Here is a 6574-nt window from a genome sequence, read left to right as displayed (position 1 = left end):
CCCCCACCCCCCGCCGCCCGCGCGCTCCCGCAGCCCTCCCTCCTTGGCGCCCCCTCGAGCCTCCGCGGCGGCGGGGCGGCCCCCGCGCCGGACCCGGAGGCTGGCCTCTGGGTCTGCGGGCGCCAGAAGGGGAGGCCGCTGGAGGGGAGCGTCGCGGAGTTGGGGTCGCGGGGCTCGCGGCTGGGTCTGGAAGGTGTGAAGTTGGCGTTTGCACTTCGGTGGCACGCGGGTGATAGGTGCGCGCGGGCAGCTCGGTGTTCTTTGACCGCCAGGAGTGGGTATTGCGACGGCGACTTAGGTGCCCGATTCCGAAGCCCTGGAGGGTCAGCCTGAAACTGCTGTAGGTTACGTTCGAGCGTTTTCCCGCTTTATTAACTGAAATGACTGGTAACCGAGTCTCAGAGCGCTCCCTGGAGGGCAATTTGTGACATACTGATTTCTAACCAAAATTTGAAATAATGAAATTCCCGCCTTTTTATGGTTTTGCATATGGAGGGCTTTTTGAACCGTTTTTTCCTTGTTACTGTTTTCCGGCAACAGGCCGTCTTTTGGCGGGGCAGTGTTACTCTAAGTTGAAATGAACACCTAACATCTTTAAACGGTTATAAACGCTCAAATACTTGGAAATTCTAGTTTCTAAGGGCTTGGGTTTGGGGGAGTTCCCCCCCGTTTTGGTAAATTTTGCGTGAGAAAAGGAAAGATTTCGAAACCAGGAGATACTTATTTCTTGGCATTCTGATAAGTCAGTAATTGCGATTTGGAATATCTAAAGCTGGATAAATCTCAGATTGGTTCTGGCAGACTCATTTTTTGTTTCAGAATTGCTTTTCTGTGAGTTTTAATGTGCTGCTTCGTTCCTGTGAACTGCCTTCTTACATTTCAGGTCATGATAGAGTGTAGTTAAAACTAGTGATTGGCTGTAACTTTTTAAGACATTGTGGAGTTTAGAGTTGTTGAGTTTTGATAACTCAAAAGTACTGTTTCTTTCGAAGTTGTGTTTTTAACTTTAGTTTTTAAAAATCTAGCGGATGTGTTTTTCTGGACTACCCAGGTGGGAATGAGAAAGATGTAATAATACATGTAGGTTTAACTGAAAATCTTAGCCTGAGCTCTAGAGAAATTGAAAATCTTCTGTCTTAAATCAGTGCCTGGTACAGAATAGTGTCAAATATTTGTTTATTAAATAAAAGGCCAACTACACCTTACTGCCTAAGATGTCTATGTTTTTGTGGATTTGAAGAAAGCCAATTTACTTCTCCATAATAAAGAGAAATTTACTGTCAAAGTAAAGCATATCCATTATTTGTTTTTCCCCAACCCCTCTGAAAAAGATATTCAGATGATTTTAGTAAGGATTTTGTTGAAAGTGAAATCTTCTCCATTTAAATCAGCACACACACACACACACAAAAATTCTTCTGTAGAACTCTATAGTGTCTTTGTACAAATGTATTATTTTTGAGCCATGGAAGTACTTGGTTGTATTTACAATAGGATTCATTTTTTAAAAAGATTATTTTAGAGAGAGAAAAAGAGAGCAGGGTAGGGGCAGAGAGAGGATCCAAGTGGGCTCTGTGCTAACAGAGAGTCCGATGTGGGGCTGAACCCACAAACTGTGAGATCCTGACCTAACCTGAGGTTGGACACCCATTCGACCAAACCACCCAGGCACCCCGGTTTTTATTTTTGTGATTCATTTTCGACAGAAACCATCATCTTGGTTCTGATGTTTAAAGAGTATTACCCAACTAATATAATACCATGTTAGTTATACTTCAGTTTTTTAAAAAAGTATGTCCCTCCTGGGTGGCTCAGGTGGTTAAGTGTCCAACTTCCCCTCAGTCATGATCTCACCGTCATCGGGCCCTGGGCTGACAGTTTAGAGCCTAGACCCTACTTCGGATTCTGTCTCTCCCTCTCTCTCTGCCCCTTCCCTGCTTGCACTCTGCCTGCCACCCCCCCCCCATTAAATATTAAAAAAAAATTTTAAGTATGTCCCAATCTACCCTATTTTCTTAGGGGGGTAAAAATTTCAGTTATCCAGCACTTTTGAGTTCCTACCAAGTGCTCTAACTACTGGAGATTGATTTCTGCAGACTCTGGCAACCATAACCATAATTGTTTAAATTTGTTGGATTTTTTTTTTTTGGTATGTTAATTGATCACATCATGTTTATTATTTATACATTTCATCTCAACAAGTTTCTCTTGTTAACAGATTTGATTAGCACATGGAAATAAATTCTGAGTGAAAGGAATTAACATTTTAAGAGAATTACAGTGTCCCGTGGCATGCTAAGCCCTTTATATTTCATTTAATGTTTTAGTCCATATAGAGGAAAAACTATTTCATAGCCATAGAAGCCATAGCCCTCTCTGCCTTGAGTATTTTGAAACTCAAATGTATACCCTTGGCCAGGCTCAATGGCGTCAACAAATTGAAAATGTTAATAGTGATTATTGGTCAGTAGCGTTATTTTCTGTTATAAAGCACAGTAAGTAAAAGTGACTTTTAATTTAGGAATCTGATAGACTTTATTAGACAGAGGAAAAATATCTTGAATTTAGAGGAAAAGAATCTTAGGGCATCTATATAATAATAGATAAAATTATTCTTCATGGCACATTCCTCTTATATGTACAGTATTTTATGTTGTGACAGTTGTTAGCCTTATATATAATAACTATAGTTACATTTTTTAAAGAGTATTTAAACCTAGGAGAGAGTCAAATTATGTTGGAGAGTTATAGATTAGGCAGATTTTTTTAAGTGGTAAATTTTTTTTAGTTTATTTTTTGAGAAAGAAAGGGAGAAGCAGAGAGAGAGGATCCCAAGCCGGCTCCATAGTCAGTGCAGAGCCTGATGTGGGGCTCAAACCCATTAACTGAGAGATTGGGACCTGAGCTGAAACCAGGAATTGGATGCTTCACTGACTGAGCCACCCAGGCACCCCTAAGTGGTAAAAATTTAATCTTTTTTTTTTTTTTTTTTAAGTAGGCTCCACGCCCCGCGTGGGGCTTGAGCTCATGAACCTGAGATTGAGTCATGTGCTCCCTGGCTGAGCCAGCCAGGTGCCCCAATTTTTAACATTATAAAACAGATCAAACATTACTGGGGATTTGACCAAAGACATGGCAGTTACCTTCTATTTAAACATGGATTTATGAGGAGTATTTTTTTTAATGTTCATTTATTTTGAGAGAGAGCATGCTAGTGGGGAAGCAGGGCTAATCATGAGTCTGATGCTTAGCCGCCAGGCGCCTCTGTGAGGAATGAAATACACACACACACACACACACAATTTTTTTTTTTTAAGAGAGTGCACGCAGAAGTTGGGAAGGAACAAAGAGAGAGAATCCCAGACAGGCTCTGCATGTCAGCACAGAGCCTGATGCTGGCTCAAACTCAACCAACCGAGATCATGACCTGGGGCCACCTAGGGGCCCCAGAATATTTTTAATTAAGGGGCAACCAACCTCTTCTCATTTCAGCCCTGGCCATGGTCTCTTAGATTCATTTGGTGTGATAGCACAGAAATATTTGCATATTCATATTTTGGTTTTGATTTTTAGTTTTCTTCTAAACTTTTTATTTTATGCACCTTGATGACACCAACATTTTTAGGTGTTGAAATTACCTGGATTGTCAACACAAAAATAAACATTCAAAAAGTTGGCAGTCTGCTTTTTTGTCCTAAGGTGCAAAGCAGTTGTAGCTATTTAGAATCTAGTGGAGCATAGCATTTTTGAATGGTCTGATCAAGTGGATCGTGAATTCCTAACAGGAAATATTTAAAGACATGGAACACAGCAGTAAAAAGTATGTTAATTAAATCATAAATTGACTGCCATACTCTACAGTAAGGTGTTAAGTGGGAATCAAAGCTATATAATATGTTACAATTCCAGCCTGACATTTATTCAGATGACCTTGAACAATGAACATGGCCTATCAGATGGTCAGTTTTCACCTGGAAAATAGGAGTAATCTGTTAGTAGCTACTTAATTAAGGATTACAAGAGATAATTTGTTAAGGTATCTAGTGCTTAGTAGTTGATACCTATTGCAACATGTGATTTCTGAATTTTTTTTGTTTACTTAGTGCCAGAGCAATACAGTGTTACCATAATATTTTTTTTCAGAATTGGATTAGGTAACTCTGTGAAAGTGATGTATGCATAGTCTGTTCAAATGTTACTATATTGCTAGAGTTAGCTGTGCAACTTTGGACTTCAGTTTCCTCTCCTAAAATGGGGGTGTTAATATCTGTCTTGTAGGATTTTTAGGATTCTATAAATTAATTAATACATGTAAGAAAAGTACTTAGAACACAACTTAGTACATACTAAGTGCTTGGCATTGTCTATTTTTTAAAAACAATTGTTATAATTCATCTTGCTACTAATGGTAGAACTTTAAAAGTAAGAGTAGCTGGGGGCTCTAGGCTGGGTCAGTCAGTAGAGAATGCAGCTCTTATTAATCTGAGGCTCGTATGTTCAAGCCCTTCGTTGGTCATGGAGTCTGCTTAAAACTTAAAAAAATAAAAATAATAGTTGATATCAAAGAACTGTTGAATTTTAAAGTTGAAAAAGACATTAGAGATCATCTGGTAGTTGGGAAGAAACTGGAGAACAGTGCCTGGCACATGTAGGTACTTAGTATTTTTAACTGAGTGAAACTAAGAGTATGTGATTTAATTAAAGGAATAAAACCATCTGGAGGCAGAAATCAGTACAAATTATGGTTTTTTCTTACTGATTAAAACTGCTTGCTTGACAATTCCATATACCACACTACCTGTCTCCCAATTTGTATTCTTACTAGATTGGAGATTTCATAAAAATGGTATTAACAGGGGCGTCTGGGTGGCTCAGTTGGTTGGTTAAGTGTCTTCCAACTTTGGCTCAGGTCATGGTCTCACGGTTTGTGAGTTTGAGCCCTGCGTTGGGCTCTCTGCTGACAACTCAGAGCCTAGAGCCTGCTTTGGATTCTATGTCTCCCTCTCTTTCTGCCCTCCCCCACTTGCACTCTGTCTCTCAAAAATGAATAAATGTTTAAAAATGTTATTTTAATGGCATTACATTTCTGGAACTTTTTTCTCTACAAATTAAAAATAAAAATCAGATAGCCTGTTATGAATTTGTGCTCTGTTTGACTTAGCATATGCTAGTATGCTAGTTAGTTAGCCTCTTAAGATTTCTTTGCACAGCTATAATCTTTCATTATATTTTAAGGAAATACAAGAGAGTTGGTTTTCTGCTTGATTTGATAAGCCTCTGTTCTTCCTTTTTTTTTTTTAATGTGTATTTATTTTTGAGAGAGAGCACAAGCTGGGGGGGTGGGGGTGAGATAGAATCCAAAGCAGACTGCAGGCTCTTGAACTATCAGCATAGAGCTTGAGGTGGGGCTCAAACCCGCAGATTGTGAGATCGCTACCTGAGCTGAGGTCAGATGCTTAATGGAGCCACCCAGGTGCCCAACCAACTGAGCCACTCAAGCACCCCAAGTCTTTGTTATTTCTTAATAAGAAGGGTTTTTAAGAATAAGCAACATATTTTTCCCTCCCCAGACGGCACTAATTAATTCACTCAAGTAGACATCTATCAGATACCTACTCCTTTGTCAGTTTTTTTTTTTTTTAATTTTAGATGCTTGGGATACAATATGAATATTACAGTGCCTCTTCTTTCTGTTACTCCCTTAAATGCTGCGTCCAGAACACCTGAGATATGCTTTAAAAATACAGATTCTCAGGCCCAAGATTAGGTCTCAGAATGGGGTAAGACTTTTTAAAATAGGGGTGACATTTCCAGAAGTTTTGAGGTTTTGATAACAAGCCAGATTTAGGGACTATTGCTCAAGGAGTTCTTCTGGAGAAGATAAAGTATGTTTACAGATAGGTGGAATGTGGTGAGTGCCAAAGAAAGAGATTTCTTGAAAACCTCAGGCTGCTGCAAGAATTAAGATTTTTGGATGTTTTGTTGATAGTAGAATTTGAACATTCTTAGGGTGGGAGGGATAATCTACAAGTCATCTGTACTTGATTGATTTTAATTTTCTTTTATTTAAAGTATTTATGTTATACAAGGGAGTTTTTCTTCCCAACCTGCCCACACTTTTTTGGGAAAATTCAAGTAGGTCACTAACACAAGATTTGGTCTATTTGGTTTTTAAGAAGTGTTTAAAGAATGCAAGATTTTGATATATAGAACTTTTAGATTCTTGGAAACTATTTTTTTTTTTAAATAGTTTGTCAAACTGGTTTCCATATAACACCCAGTGCTTTTCCCCACAAGTGCCCTCCTCCATCACCACCACCTCTTTCCCCCCTCCCCCTTCCCCTTCAACCCTCAGTTCGTTTTCAGTATTCAGTAGTCTCTCAGGTTTTGCGTCCCTCTCCCCAACTCTCTTACCCTCTTCCCCTCCCCCTGGTCCTCCATTAGGTTTCTCCTGTTTTCCTGTTAGACCTATGAGTGCAAACATATGGTATCTGTCCTTCTCTGCCTGACTTATTTCGCTTAGCATGACACCCTCGAGGTCCATCCACTTTGCTACAAATGGCCAGATTTCATT

The 6574-nt window shown here is 39.5% G+C and overlaps 1 protein-coding gene across 4 annotated transcripts in view; it reads left to right on the top strand.

Annotated features, from left to right (window-relative positions):
* Nucleotides 1-6574, top strand: part of TMPO (thymopoietin) — a 30903-nt gene that overhangs the window by 728 nt on the left and 23601 nt on the right. The window lies entirely within an intron of this gene.

The sequence above is a fragment of the Suricata suricatta genome, chromosome 10 (genome assembly GCF_006229205.1).
Source record: "Suricata suricatta isolate VVHF042 chromosome 10, meerkat_22Aug2017_6uvM2_HiC, whole genome shotgun sequence".
NCBI lineage: Eukaryota > Metazoa > Chordata > Mammalia > Carnivora > Herpestidae > Suricata > Suricata suricatta.
The sequence above is the reverse complement of the archived record's forward strand: the minus strand, read 5'-3'. Positions and strand labels throughout refer to the sequence as shown.